We start from the raw sequence: 16,078 nt of genomic DNA on the forward strand, positions 1-16,078 counted from the left end.
ATTAGTTTAATTGTGATGTTAAAAATCAGGAATTTGGGGGAAATACATATGTTGAATAGAAAAGTGTAGAATAGTAGGATTTTTAATTATAGAGTAAGTGAATTTCAAACAGTATGAGTGTAAAACTAATGAGATTATGGGGGGTCAATTTTTTATTATTTTGACTGGCCCTGGATACCTAGACTGTAAATCTACCTTATACTCATCATTTGAAACAGTGCATTTAGTGAAGATTGAGTGATATGCTGAGTTTGAAGTTCCAATGAGACAGTAGGGGAGAAGGTAGAGGAAGTAGTAAGTGCAGGGAAAATTTAATTTCTTCTCATTTTCTCTTAGAGACTAAGGATGTGAATAGTACAACTCCAAGAGAAGGTCAGTAAAAACAGGCAAAGGACAGAGAAGTAAAATGAAAAACAAAAATCTAAGTATCTTTTTACCTGCTAAAATATGTTTTCTAATGAGACTTTAAAAAATTGCAAGATGAGGTAAAAGAATATGTAAGCATTAATTGTTAATGGTAGAATTTTGAACATCAGTGAACAGCTAGTCAGTCTTCAAAACAACACCAGTTTGCCAAATAGTTCATTAAGTCTATGCCAGCTAATTACCTTTCTTCTTTTTGTGTGCTGTAATACTTCTCATCATATGATCAGCTATATATTTCATTTCATTTTTACCCTGTATCTCCTAATTGGTAAGCTGAGACAAGAGAATTTTTCAGTATTGCTGATTGCTTTAAAAAAAACATCTGAAATATCATAGATATTCATGAAATATTGTTTTAACAAAAAGAAGCAAAGGAGGAAAATTGGAAATGAATTTCCAGTCTATCCCTTGATACCAAGAAGTACTGAGATGCTGTGTTAAGCTTAAAAAAACTGTTTTGTTTTGTTTTTCTGACTCATTTCAACCAGAGTATTAGGAGAAAGAGAAAAACTTTTAGAAGCAGTTAGACTGCTTCTTATTAACATCGAAACATACAGTCAAAAGTCATTCTATTACACAGTTTCTTTATTCAAATAGAGAAGCTATCAGAACATAGTGAGAGAGAATTAGCGGGCTTGTAATTAGACTTTTGGGACACTAAAGGATAACTGTTTCAGTTTCTGCAGTCTACACTGAATGCATTAAATATACTGTATTACATTGACAAAATGAAAAAAAGGGGCATTAGCATGCACTTAAGCAGTACATGTTTGCTAAGAATTTCCCTGTTCAGTAGTGGTACAAGCTGTTTACAAAGTAGTTCTACAAAGTGCTCTATCACAATGCACAGCACGGAGGGGAGACATTCCTTGAAGGAATTGGCATTCATGAAGCAATGTAACTAATTGGTGATTATCCATGATATTGACCCATGCACTAAAATGATTAGAAACCGTTCCAGGTAATTCTAATATACTGATTTGCTGATGCTGTCTTTTGGTTCAATATGCTTTGCCTGGAATGAGACTGGATATGAGGATGATCAGTCAGTGTTTTTGGACATCTCATTAGCCAGGCTTCTTTCTCCAATTTTATTTCCAACTTAAGAGCATTAGGAACATTTTTCCAGACATTTTGCCACATGGTAAATGGCATTTCCAGATAAATGGCATTAATAATCACAAAGAGATCCAAAGAAAAGAGTATTCTCAACTGTCTGAGAAGTCACTGGGGGAGGTCGGCAACCTACTACTTCTATTGCGACCACCTCTGTCAAGTGTTCATGAACTCTTTCCTTTCTGTGTTCTCCGTGCTACTATTTGAAGCCTCTCTTTTATTGTCATACCCATAGAGAATCAAACTATGTCACAAGAATCTAGAAACACATTATAAAATAAAGTGTTTGAATTCTCTCCATCCCATTTCTCCTACAAATTGGCACAAAGCACCCTATTTCACTTGCTCATCTTGGACATTAGAACTCATGCTCTCTTCAGAAGAGTCACAGATTTGCTTTCGCTTCTCACTGTCTAAATAACATGATTCTCAAAATTGGTCATCTCCCAGAATACTTCAAAATCATACTGTCATGTTTTTTGCCTTCTATACCTTATGTCACCATTATCCAATTATTTATGTCCCTCCAGAAAGCAAGGTGGTGACAGAAAGACAAAGATATTATCACATAGGAAAGAAATAGATGAAGAAGATAGGAGAAATGCTTCATTCACTTACAACCCTCCATATTACCATAACTATTTTCTTCTCCATCATAGACAAAACACTCTGAATTCTCGATAGTTTTGGAGTCATAATTTCAGTTGTCATCATATTGTAGCTTCATCATACAGACTGTCCCCAGTAATGTTTCTTCTGGAGTCTACAACCTAATTTCCTCCTGACTCTCTGACATTTGATTCTGTTTAACATGTTTTAAAAATGAGAAGTATCTTCATAGCTGGTACCAAGAAAATGGTCATATTTTTCTTTGTTTCTCTTCTTTGTTCTTATTGATAATTTTATGGAGATTTTATATACAGTATTATAATTGCAGTTATATAAATCAATATTCACTTATTGTGTCCTACTTATTCTATTGAAAAGTTCAAGATGGATTCTCTGCTCGTGTTTGCACTGAGGTAAAATCTTCGTGGAACCTGGGGTTGGCGTTCTATCTGGGTCTTGGTATTACTGCCCCAAATTATTAGACATTGGCTGAATTATTTTGCTTCTAATTATGAACCCAAAGCTCCTTATTGCCACAAAAGCTATCTTTCTCAGAATCCTTAGATTCTTCTATTTCTCCTTCATTACAGACGCACAGCCCCTTTCCTTAGCCCTCCACCCACTGTGAGTGATTTAAGAAAATGATTTAGCTTCAAGGGCTTATGTTATTAGTTCAAGTCCTCCAGGATAGAATCTGTCTGTTAATGAAACTAATCCATATAAAAATTTAAATAGAAGGGTAAAGGTGCTCATAACTAAAATCTTTAATATTGTATATGGAAACTTTTGGAACATCTTTGAATTCTGTGCCACCCAGGGTGACAAGAAGGGCTAAATAAGTTTTTTTTTTTTTTTTTTTTTTTTTTTTTTTTTTTTTTATTAACTTGAGTATTTCTTATGTACATTTGGCAAACATCCCTTCCCCCCTCCCCTTCCTTATGGGTGTTCCCTCCCCCACCCCTCCCCCCATTGCCGCCCTCCCCCACAGTCTAGTTCACTGGGGTTCAGTCTTAGCAGGACCCAGGGCTTCTCCTTCCACTGGTGCTCTTACTAGGATATTCATTGCTACCTATGAGGTCAGAGTCCAGGGTCAGTCCATGTATAGTCTTTAGGTAGTGGCTTAGTCCCTGGAAGCTCTGGTTGCTTGGCATTGTTGTACATATGGAGTCTCAAGCCCCTTCAAGCTCTTCCAGTTCATTCTCTGATTCCTTCAACGGGGGTCCCGTTCTCAGTTCAGTGGTTTGCTGCTGGCATTCGCCTCTGTATTTGCTGTATTCTGGCTGTGTCTCTCAGGTTCGATCTACATCCGGCTCCTGTCGGTCTGCACTTCTTTGCTTCATCCATCTTGTCTAATTGGGTGGCTCTATATGTATGGGCCACATGTGGGGCAGGCTCTGAATGGGTGTTCCTTCAGTCTCTGTTTTAATCTTTTGCCTCTCTCTCCTCCCCTGCCAAGGGTATTCTTGTTCCCCTTTTAAAGAAGGAGTGAAGCATTCACATTTTGATCATCCGTCTTGAGTTTCATTTGTTCTAGGCCACTAGGGTAATTCAAGCATTTGGGCTAATAGCCACTTATCAGTGAGTGCATACCATGTATGTCTTTCTGTGATTGGGTTAGCTCACTCAGAATGATATTTTCCAGTTCCAACCATTTTTTAACTGTTTCTCTTTATTACATTTCCTGAGACTTCTGACAGTCAAAATCATACATACATTCTCAAAGATTTTATTTTTCTCCTCGTACCTCTGAAAATTGAGTATACCTAGGATTTTACAAACATTGTTAGCCTCCAGAGCTTAAATGGTACATTAATGCCATTTGTACACCACCTCCTCAATTCTCTAATACCTTAGCTTTATTGATATTATGTTCTGGTACTTAGGAGGTTGAGGCAGGATAAGCACTTGAGCTCAGGGTGTGAGACTTTTTTAAGCAAAAGCGGACAGGAGAAAGACCACAGGCCATAATTCTACATCAGGAACTACAGGCCCATAAGGAATACTCAGACTGGGAGAAATAATCTTCCCCAGGAAAGACCATATCAATTGGTTATCTAACAGCAAGTAATCAGCCCTGAAAATATATATACAAGTGACATTATACAGACTGAGAGAATTATATTTAGAAATATATATTTATAAAAAATATATGCATATGGAAAAATTAATGCCAAAGGAGACCGTGAATTTAAAAGAGAACTAGAGGGGGTATATGGAAGAGGAAATATAGAGGGGAAAAATGAAGGGTGAAATGTAATTATATTATAATCTTAAAAAATACTTTTAAAAGTAAAATAGAAGCATTTCATTAACATTTTTACCTCAGCTATATCAGAGAAACATGTACAAATAGTTCCTTAAAATCAATGCTTATATAAAACTTAGAATGAAAACTGCTGTGGTCTCTGTTCTACGCATGTATGAGTGGCTCAGTTTGATAAACCAAATGATACAGGACCTCGTGATGATCATTCCACCTACTTTACGGTATTCATTAGCCGGTGTGAACCTAAACCAAAAATATTCCCAAATCAAGTGACGAAGGACTAAGGCTATTTTTTCTGGTCTAATGCCTTGCTATAACTACTTTTTTAGATACTGCTGAGCAGTTGATTCCATTTAAACTCTTCAAGTCATTTTTCCCTCTTGGAATTGTAGCATGCTGATTTTAATCAATATAACACATTTTATGATATCGTCATAGTTTTTATTATGTTGCAATTCACAGAAACAAGTACATTTTTAATTTTTCTAGAAAAATATATATACATAATGTTTCTTCAAGCTGCAAAATAAATTCATATAGATTTAAATACATATGTATGTAGATAGTGCATATATCCCATGTGTGACCCATGACTTTCCTATACTGTGTCTTCCTTACTGTAATGGACTCCATCCCTCTGCCAAAATAAACCTTTTCTGTCCCCAAGTTGCTTTTTGTTTAAGAGTATTTTACAAAGCAGTAAGACAGAAGAATACCTTTTGCTAAAACACTCACAATACATTTAATAAAAATGTTAGTGTTAGAAATGTTTGTCTTACACTTGATTCTTGTCTCCAACCTCCTGCAAAGTAATATTATAAGGAGTGAAGGTCTGGGCTAATTATTTGCTACATTTTGTTTCCATAGCTAAGTAGCCTTGAGTCATCTACATGGGAGTCTATTGTAGAAAGTAAAGGGTAAAACATGAGAGAGACTTGAATCATAATTTCTAAAGTTCTAAGAGTCATATAAATGTAGGAAATATCTTTGTAGGCAACTAATGCTGTATCTGAAAACCCTCTGAGAAGCACAATAAATCAGCCTGAGAAATGTAGTAATAGCGAAATAGAGAGGCTAATAATTGATTCTTCTATTCTCAGTCCTCAGTGGATAAGGGTTCTCTCTCATAGTGTTATATTCCTTAAAACTCACAGACTATCTGGAATAGGCTAAAGAAGTTCCTGTGGATCCAAAGAGAGATATAACACAAAGCCCAACAAAGGTGAGACATAGTGTCATGGTGGCAGGAAACTGTCAGCATGCATTGGAGATGTGTACTACAGCTATGGGACCCCGAAAGGGCTCGACAAAGATGTCTCCTTTCCCTTTGTTTATTATACAAATAGATAAATCTATTTTTAATTTAAAGCTTACCATTTCTAAATAATGATTTTTTAAATAATGTCAATAGGGAATAATTTTCTAAGAATAATTATAATAAAAAATAAGCCTTAGATTAAAAATTAAGTGAAATTCACATGGCTCATGTCTGATCCCTGTCCACCTGGCTTTTTACCTCACTTTGTTGAAGATGTAGGTAGATATATCCTGGAATTTTAAGTCATTTACTAACCTAAAAATTATTTTATATTATATAAATTTCATTTATATAATTATTTGCAATATATTCCCACTATATGAAATATATTTTCAACAATTAAAATAATTTATTCATCTATTTTTTGATTTAGATAAGTAGTTATCAACCTGTGTGTCCTGACCCCTTTGGGGTTGAATCATCCTTTCATAGGGGTACCCTAAGACTGTCTGTAAACACAGACGCTGTTGGCTATATTGCAATTCATAACAGTAGCAGAATTACAGTTATGAAGTAGCAACAAAAGTAATTTTATGGTTGGGGGTCATCAAAACATGAGAAACTATTAAAGGACCACTGTATTAGGAAGTTTGAGAACCACTGAATTAGATATTGTGAAGATAATATGTTTCTTTATTACTTATTTTAAAGAATGTCTCTTAGCTGATCTGAGATTGTCCCCCTGTGCTCCAATATCTAATTTACACTGTGTGTTTTTATGTTCTTCATAGAATGATTCCTTTGAATATTACTTCTTACCTGAAATGGTTGAAATGGTTGTTAGACCAAATCTCTATATCTCTGTATCCCTGAACTGATATTTTTTTCATGAAGAGATGAGCATTATAGATACTTTTCAACTCAGAAATTAAGTGTTAATTAAAATAAATCGAGGCATAGGCATCTTTGAGAATCTGTTTTCCATGTTACTACTTTCCATATCGTGAGCTACTAAGACTCAGAATCAGGTGTTTTTATGTATATGTTTCTGTGTCCGTCTGTATATGTGTATTTATCTGTATATGCACTGCTCATTTTAATATCTAGAATTTTTCTTTTAGCATATTTTATATCATTTTCTATTCTTTGTTACTACTTTTGAAAATTGCTAGTCATATTTTAGAAATTTTGATATTCCAATCCATAGTTACCCCTGCTGCTTACTCTTTTTTCTTCCTGTACCTTCCATGAAAGTCTAAACTTTTTCCCACACTACTCTGGCTTTTTTCCTTATTGTTTCTATTTCATTGTTCTTGTTTGTTACTGCTTTATTCAAATGTTGCTGTTTATATTTTTTCCTCAGCAGATTTTATTTTTACTTACTTTGCTCAGGAGTCACATTTGTTTCACAGTTCATGTTTTGAACTATATTTAGAGAATAATATAAACTTTTCTCTAAAATATTTCAGCCCGGAACCAGTTCTCTACAACCCATGTTCTCAAACTAAAAACTGGATAATGGTTTGCCTGTGTTATTCTTTTTCAGTCTACTTGCTTTTCAAATTCAGAGTCATCTTGGTTCCATAATTGTACATGATTACTGAATTTTATGTGATATTCATATCACATATGAATATGAACATAACTTCTAAAATTCCTTTGCTTGGTTCTCTTTATTTTCCACATGGAATGACTAATCTTTCTGGATATGCTGTCTCACACTCCTACTGCTTGTCATCTTGACACACCTATACTTATTACTGTCTGAAATTGACATGTTTAGATTTGTTTGTCCTAAGGAAGCTCAACCTGTCCTCAGATGATGATCAACAGGAAGGAATTTCAAATGTCATTCTCTCTTGATGCCCCAAATGTGTTCTCAGCTATTCATCATTGTCCAAGAAATATTTAGTTCCTCTCTTGAGCATCACATTTAGCTCTATCTTCTATAGGTGTGATGAAACACCACTACCAAGGCAATTAAAAACAGAAAGCATTCAATTGGGGTCTCCATTGTAGTTTCAGAGGGTTAGCATGACAGGGAGCATGGGTCTCAGAGAGAGAGACATGATGATCGATGATAGTTAAGAACTTCCATTATGATCCACAGACAGAGAGGCTGGGGTTTGGCGTGGCATGGCCTCAAAGCCTACCCTCAGTGACATACCTCTTCCTACAAGACCACATCTCCCAATCCTTCCCAAGCAGAGTAGGTGAATGGGATTGAGCATTCAAAAATGTAATAAGCCTATGAGGGTTGTTATCACTCAAGCCAACACAAGCTCCTATAGTCTCTCTTTTTCTTTCTCTAGAAAGAGATTGTAAGGGATTTCCCAGTGCCTTCATGTAATATTGTTCTTTCCTTGATATTTCTGGCAGATGGATGGCATTCTCCCATATTTTCCATAAAAAAATACTGAATTCCCCGTCTGTTTTTGTATTTTTGTACATTTGATGGTATTTGGAAGAGAGAAAGGAGATTTACATACTGATGCTCGAGTTTCCTCTCATCCGTGACTCCTGTCTTCTCCATATTTTAGATGTCACCACACAGATGCCTCCTTAAGTCTCCATCTGTTTCTCATAAAAAGTCATTTTCAGATATTTGCCTTTTTTCCTCTAAGTTTTTTGGAAATTATCTTGTTTATCTTTTGTTCATGTATTTCCCACTCTTTTTCTTAAGGCTATTTCTACCCTTTTTAACTAGCAAAAGCTGTATTAGTCCTGGCTTAAAAATGGTATGAGTGAATAGTGTCTTGCTTCCATTTCTCCCCATTCAGAAGACATGATGAAACTGTCTAGATTTTATACATCAACTGAATATTAGCTTGCTCAGTATACACCTAATATAATTGATGATTATAGTGGCTTGGTCTGATGCTGTTGGTATTGGAAAGCTAAGTATTAGCCCCTTAGACCTGATTGCTCCCAGAGAGAGTTCACATGCACACCCAAGTGACACTATATAACTTGCCCACCAAGTTATTCCTGATCAGAGAATAAAGATGCATACAGCCTATACCAGGTCAGAATTGAGATAGGCCGAGCTTGGGGTGTTCAGAATTGAGGTCAAAGGAGAACCATAACAAGAACCCCCATGTTTGGCGCCAATGTGTTGTTGAAATATTTAAGCTCAATTGAGGGGCTTTTCTCCCTCCCTAAATCATCAGCTCGCAGATAAAAGACAAATACAAATTTTATACTTAAAATCAACCTTAATCAGCACAAGAGCTGGGCTTATATCTACATGTTAAGCTACTATATCTCTTTCCTTGCCAATAATTCCCAGTACAACTGGCCATGTTCTGTCTGAGCTGTTCTTAACTCCAATTAGCCAGACCTCATGGCCATTATTTCAAGATTCTTTCCCCATGGCCTCTTCTCTTCTCTACATTTTCTTCTCCTTCCTCATGATTTCCTCTGACCCCAAGCCTCACCTATCACAATTCTGTTCAGCTATAGGTTGTAGACATCTTTATTCACCATTCAGGAATAACTTAGGGAGGGAGCAAGGTAACATAGCATCACTTGGGTCTATGTGTGGACTCTCTCCTCTCTGATGACAATCAGGCTTTAGGGCCCAATATTCAGCATTACAATACAAGCAACATCAGATCAGCACACTACAGATGATACTTAGCTAACATTCATTAATCCTGAGTCTGCATGGCTATAGTTGGATCTACAGTGGTAATTTATCTAAGAGTATAACATGAAATTTCTCTTCTCCATCATTTCTCTTCTAAGAATCCTTCTAGGAACAGAAAATTCCATCACTCCTCTGCTTCAGAAGTTTTTTGAAAATATGTGATTAAGAACTTAAGTATATGGTATACTCGTATTCCCCTTCCCGACGCTCCATCTTTCTGGTGCTGAAAAGACAGTCTTTGGACGAACATATTTAGAGAGGAACTCAAGATAAAGGACCAGACATACTGCTTCTCCTAAAGTTAGTGTCGTGTAAAGTAAAAATACACATCACTTATCAGGTTAAATCTTCATGATCTTTTCAGAAATGTAGTCATTCTAATGAAGAGGCATGTTTTTCTACTTTCATTTTCAATTTATTTCAGCAGGCTGTTATTGGTTTTTATCAACTGTAAATTTGATAGAAAACGAGTGTCAATTTTTTCCAATCATACCTAGTCTTATCTATGCAACCCAGGATTATGCTTACTATTTCTTTAGTTTTTCAGAGGTTCACTTATATAGTCAATTTTTCAGTTACCTGAAATTGTTTACTGAATTTAAGACACATGTACTTTATTTGGAACACACTGTGACAACTTTTGTTTTGTCTCACTTCCTTTCTGAGCCATTGTATAGTGGGGAGAAAGAACATGTTCACATGTAAGCCATATATAGTTACTGGAGTTTGCTTATTGTACAGCTCTCAAAGAAAAATTCGATCATTCTCAAAGTAAGAGTACAAAAACAAAAGTAAACCAGAAGCTTCCAGAGATAAGTAAGTGCTAACCAAAAGACACTGAAGGTAGTGTGTTTAAAGTTAGAGAGTCTGTGCAAAGTGATAAGAAAAAGAAAATATTGAGTATATTGGAGGAACTCAGAAGAACTAAGCGTGGGACACTTAGATAATCTGAGAAACGCACAGCCACTGTGTGTGGAAATGGTCCACGAAAAGTGTGAGTCTAGCTGTCAATCTAGCCTAAAATGATTACAATTTGTGCTTGCAGCTATCCTTACTGTTTTACATTTCCATTCTAAATATTATCATTTCTACTTCCATTTTTATAATCCCCCATTTAGTAAATATTTGCCAGATAATCCATGAAATACTCTCATGTTCATAGCTTTTATTTGAGTAATTAAAATATTTTTTTCTGTTCTTCAGAAACTCTAGAAACATTAAAACATCCTAGATGGTTTTACTTTAGGTAAAATAGATCACAAATGTTTGGGTGAATGTGTAATTATATATTTTCTATACCCAAAATGACAGAGAGATGTGATTTGCTGGTCATGCATGAGTAGTCATACTGAGATCAACAGAGCTCACACAAAAGTCCAAGCAGGTGTCAGGAGACCCAGTGCTGAGACACAGACAGGAGAATATCAAGAGCTTACAAACCAGTCCATCTAGTCAAATAAATGAGCTCTAAATTTAGTGAAATAAAAGAAACATAACTTAGATGATAATTTAGAAAGAAATCCAGTGTTGAAATCTGACCTCTCTACAATGCATGCATATATAAACAATGGGCACACATACGCACTAGTGCACACACACACACACACACACACACAGATACACACACGGAGGGAGAGAGAGAGAGAGAGAGAGAGAGAGAGAGAGAGAGAGAGAGAGAGAGAGAGAAACAGAGAAAGAGAGAGAGAACAGAAAGACAAAGCTTATTTCTTTTTTTTCTGAGTGAAGTGACATGTACATGGCATGTGATAGGCAATTGAGAAAATTAACAGTGCACACAGGGAACTGAAGGCATAGCCTAGTGGACAAAGCCAGATCCTAGAAAGTTGATGCCATTACAGGAATGTCAGCCAAGAGAATGGCAGGAGAACAATTGTATATCAATAGTGCTTACAATATCAGAGAGACACAGAAGAGGAGGATGCAGAGCACTTGGGCTAATGATAAAAGGAATGAAAACGTAGAGAAAAATGATGGTGCCGTTCTGTAGGGGATCATAAATAGGAAATGTGAGTGACAGTGAAGAGTTGAATGTAAACATGGAACATTCTAACTAACTCTGTCTCATCAAACAGGATTTCCCAGTAATACTTTATAATGGCCATGAGTAGATAATGACAAACAAGAAATATCAAAGCACTTCTAAATTATGTAACATGTGGCTCTATGACTCATAAAGCAAAAGATCTCAGGTAAAAATGACCTTATATACCACAAAAAAGTCTAGAAATTCATAGGTTATGATTGAGGCTTTACTTTTGTAAAAACCTCATGACACTGTTTATAAAGTGCCTCCTCTGGGTCAGGTACCATCCTATGTACTTGGCATATCCCAATGCTCAAAACACAAAACGTAGATGGGTAAAAGTATTCATTCCCAAGCATAAGAACCCGAGGTTGGTCCCTGAGAACTACATAGTAGAAAAAGAGAACCAACTTCTGCAATTGCTCCCTTAGTTCCAAACACATGCAGTGGAACATATTCATAGGCACACGCACACATATATTACACATACACACACTACACATATGACATACATACTAAATAAATTCAGGGAAAAGGCAAGTGGAGAATCTATTCGAGTAGAACTTAATTCTCAAATGATATAGACAGAAAATTAAAATGTGTATATATCAAATAAATAAATCATATATTCATAGTAATTGATAAATATTTTTAAGCCTAGATGACCTTGAGGGAGGGTAAGTATAAATAACTAAGGTACAAGGACTTTTTATAATATTAGGTTCACCTCAATTAGGTTTAATGGCAAACATCGGTTCTGGTTAAATACTTGATGGTGGGTGAAGGAATAAGCCACAGTCATACTGATAGAAAAGTCAGCATCAGTGAAAACAAAGGTCAAATGATATCTTGTTAAGGAAAAGGGAAGGAAATGTTCCAGGAATACAGAGAATAATAGAAGTGAGAGCAAAGGTACACAGATGTCAGTTTATTTAGTTTCCTTGTGAGCCAAGGGAAGAATTGTAGCTTCATTTTGAGTGAAAATAGAGAGAATAAGAATTTGAGCGTAAGAGTGAATTATCGTTCTTGATCTGATTAAAGAATTATGTAGCTGGAGCATATGCAATGAACATAGGAGGGCAAATTTGGAAGCCAGGAGATTATCTGAAAGAAACTATGCTAAATTTAGTTTAAATGAAGGCAATCAAATATGACAAGCTTTGGAATCCATGCTGGATTCTAGGCATATCTTTGCAAATGTAATCAACACAGTTAGCTATTTAAAATGTAAGGTGAGACTGGGGGCTACCTGCAAATGTTTTAAAAGAATAACAAAGAATAACCTTACATTTGACAGGTAAGGTACATGTGATGCTCAGAATATCATCAGAACATGGTAAGAATGAAATAAAGGTTGGCAATAGTAAATGTTAACGAAGCTATCATGGATTTGTAAGCTCAAAAGAAAGGAAACAAATGGGGTAATATAGGTTTGAGAAATTGTGATTTTTTTCAATTAATCTATTAATATTAGACCCAAATGAGTCTATGTTTGTTTATTATCAACAAAAATTTAATCAAGAAAGTCAAATCACTGACAGAATTATGGGATAAGCAACTTTACAAATGAGACTACATCTTTAAAGAAGATGTCAGTACAATAAGGCATACAAAAAAGGAGCTGAAAAGAAAAATGGTATTACTAACCAGCCTTCTTGAGAGATTGGGGTAGGACAACCAGAGCTTGAGGGGAGATCTGGAACCCTCTGCTGAAATGAAACCATAATGAGGAAAGATCGAAGACTGCTAAAACTTCGCTTTTTTATCTTGTAATAGGCTGAGGCAGTTGCCAAGAACAGAAAATAGAGGCAGACAAGCTAGACCAGACTATAGCATATTCATACATCTAATTCCATGAAAGGAAGCAAAGAAACTCTGGGGCAAAATGATATCTATGTGCCACTACATTTGTTCTGAGTAACTTTGAGAGAGACATGGTTGTGCTGCACTGTAACCTTCAAAATCTCACATAAATTTCTCTTTTGGACAACTTTAATCTGGACCCAGATGAAAGAGTGTGTGTTCATTTAAAATTAAAATCTTAGCTATGTTTACACAAATTGATCCAGTGGAAAATCATATATATGCTGATTCAGTGAAGAAGAATGGTGATTTCCATAAGAGAAGAGCATATATATCAGCTGTGATGTCCTTGGATAGAGAGAGAGGGCAGAACAGATAATAAACAAACAGAAGCGATGCATTTAGAACAGAGCAAAGGTGTTTTGAGTTTATGAAAACTTAATTCCCAGAAATGGCAATCATGTCTCTGAATGCACTGATAATAAAGCACTGAGATAAAGCATCAAAATCATCAGGGTAGAAAAATTGCCACATTTTAAGAGATAATTACAATTTAGCTAAATATATATCTTCATAGAAGCAGGTTATTCTCTCATAGCAAGCAATGCTGGTTTTTTTAATGTGGCTCAGTAATGTGGCATATTAAATGAAGGCACAAAATAAATACAAGTACATATATACTTAGTCCTAAAGGTGAAATAATATTTTATATGGTGTTAACTTCAATTAACATCTGTGATCGCATGAATTCAGCTTGTCTTTTAATTTGTTATTCACGTGTGTGTGTGTGTGTGTGTGTGTGTGTGTGTGTGTGTGTGTCCTACATGCCTGTGTAGAAATCATGAGGCACTATCAGTTCTTTTTGTCTCTACCTTAGTTTTTGAGACACAATTGTCTCTTAAGCTACAACTTGCCACTTGTAAATAAGCCCCTAGATCCCACTTTCTCTGCTAACCCACTTCTCTAAGTTTTGGGGTTATGTAATACTCTTCCTTTTATGTGGGTGCAAAGTTTGAAACTCAGATCCTCATGCTGGCTCAGCAAGCATTATACCACCTGATCCGTTGCTCCAATTCCTCATTTGTTCTCCAGCGAATACTTTTCTAATCAGTACATCTGATTGCAGCTCGATAATCTGAAACTTATATTTTCCAAGGCAACTTTGGCTCATCCAGGTCCAAGTTTAACACATGGTTTTATCATGTGATAGCCCCTCAAATCCTGGTGTTTTTTTTTGTTGTTGTTGTTGTTATAATACTTTTTTAGCACAAACAAGGTAGAACTCTCATCTTTACCTCTGTGTCATTCAATCTTCATATAATTGTGCTGCTTACACAAGTTCTCCGGTTTTTAAATTATGTCACTGCCTATCAGAATGCTACACTACACTATTCAACCTGAACTTTCACATGGATCATCACAGTAGACTTATTGTTGACCTTTTCTTACCAGGGTCACCTTATTTTTTTTTCTTAGAGAATTCTTCTTATGGTCCCTGATAAGTTCTGTTTGGTTCTTTAGTTCTTTAACTGAATCATACCCTTGAATTGACACTTGGTTTTATAACTTGTCCATCTACATATGTTATGATTCTGAGACAAGCCCAGATCATCCAAACTAGCAATGCTACCAGTATGGCTCAGCCATTAAAGACTAGGCTCACCACCAAAAATATGTGTATATTTTTAAAATAACACGGGAATATATATTGAAAGAGGAAAGCATTGAACATAGTATAATCTCATAGCTTTATGATATATAAGTGGAAGAAAATGTGGATTTTGAAGATCACATTTGGTTATAATAGAAAACAAAATACAAGATTGAGGAAACAATTTTCACTCAGTCAGATGCTACCAAAATGATAAAGAATAATTTGAGTTCTTGTGATTTTCAATTCCACATGTCAAGAAAAATGAGAATATATAAGGTCCTGATGAAGAGACATGTAGACATTGCAAAATTCTATTGGTAAACACTAGTCTCTGGTTATTTAAGTTCAGATAAAAAATCATCAATACGAAGCCAACATTGTGATTCATAATATAAGATGAAGAGAAGTTTTTTCCATAATTGACAGAAAAAAATATAAACTGCTTTCTATTTTATTTCTTTTAAAAATTTGCATTCACAATTTCCTCTAATTGCTACCATAAACTACAAATAGCAGTATAATAGCATTCAGCAATTTCCTATTTTTCCTGCATATTAATGTTCTACTGCTGCCCACTTAAGTCAGAATATAGAAAATGTATAAGAAATCACTCTTCCCAAGACCACAAAGGCATAGTCTTTATTTTCCTATTGATTGAGACAAATCCTTAAGTGTGTACAAAAGAAAGTTTGTGACATAATTCATTCATGCTAGCTACAAAGACGCCAGTAATTCTAAGTTGTCACTAGGACTAAAATCCCAAGGGTAGGAGATTATTTTAGGCTACCACGCTCTAACAAATTTTCTAAATGAATAAGAGTTCTTGGATTGTTCCATCACATACAGCACAGCTAACTCATTATATAGATTGGACACAGATACTAAAGAAATTATATCTTTACGTTATCTTTTCACATTATTTATATGAGGAGAAATTTTTGGTTTTGGAGGAATGATTTTTTTGTGAGTACATTCTCAGGAGAGTGAGCTGATTGGTGGTAGAAGAAAATATAGTAAGTGTAACACAAGTGTAGAGAGCACAGCACAGAGTATATCCACCTGGGTTTCCTAATCATATTTTGTGTTGCCTAGTTTTATGTCAACTTGCCACAATCTTCAGTCATTTTGGAAGAGGAAACATTGAAAAAAATGTAACCATCATACTGGTCTGTCTCTACTTCTGTAGCACATTTTCTTAATTAGTGTTTCATGTGGGAGAGCCCACACCATCATGGGTGGTGTCAGCTCCTAGG

Source organism: Rattus rattus, chromosome 1 (assembly GCF_011064425.1).
Source record: "Rattus rattus isolate New Zealand chromosome 1, Rrattus_CSIRO_v1, whole genome shotgun sequence".
In the NCBI taxonomy this organism is placed as follows: Eukaryota; Metazoa; Chordata; class Mammalia; order Rodentia; family Muridae; genus Rattus; species Rattus rattus.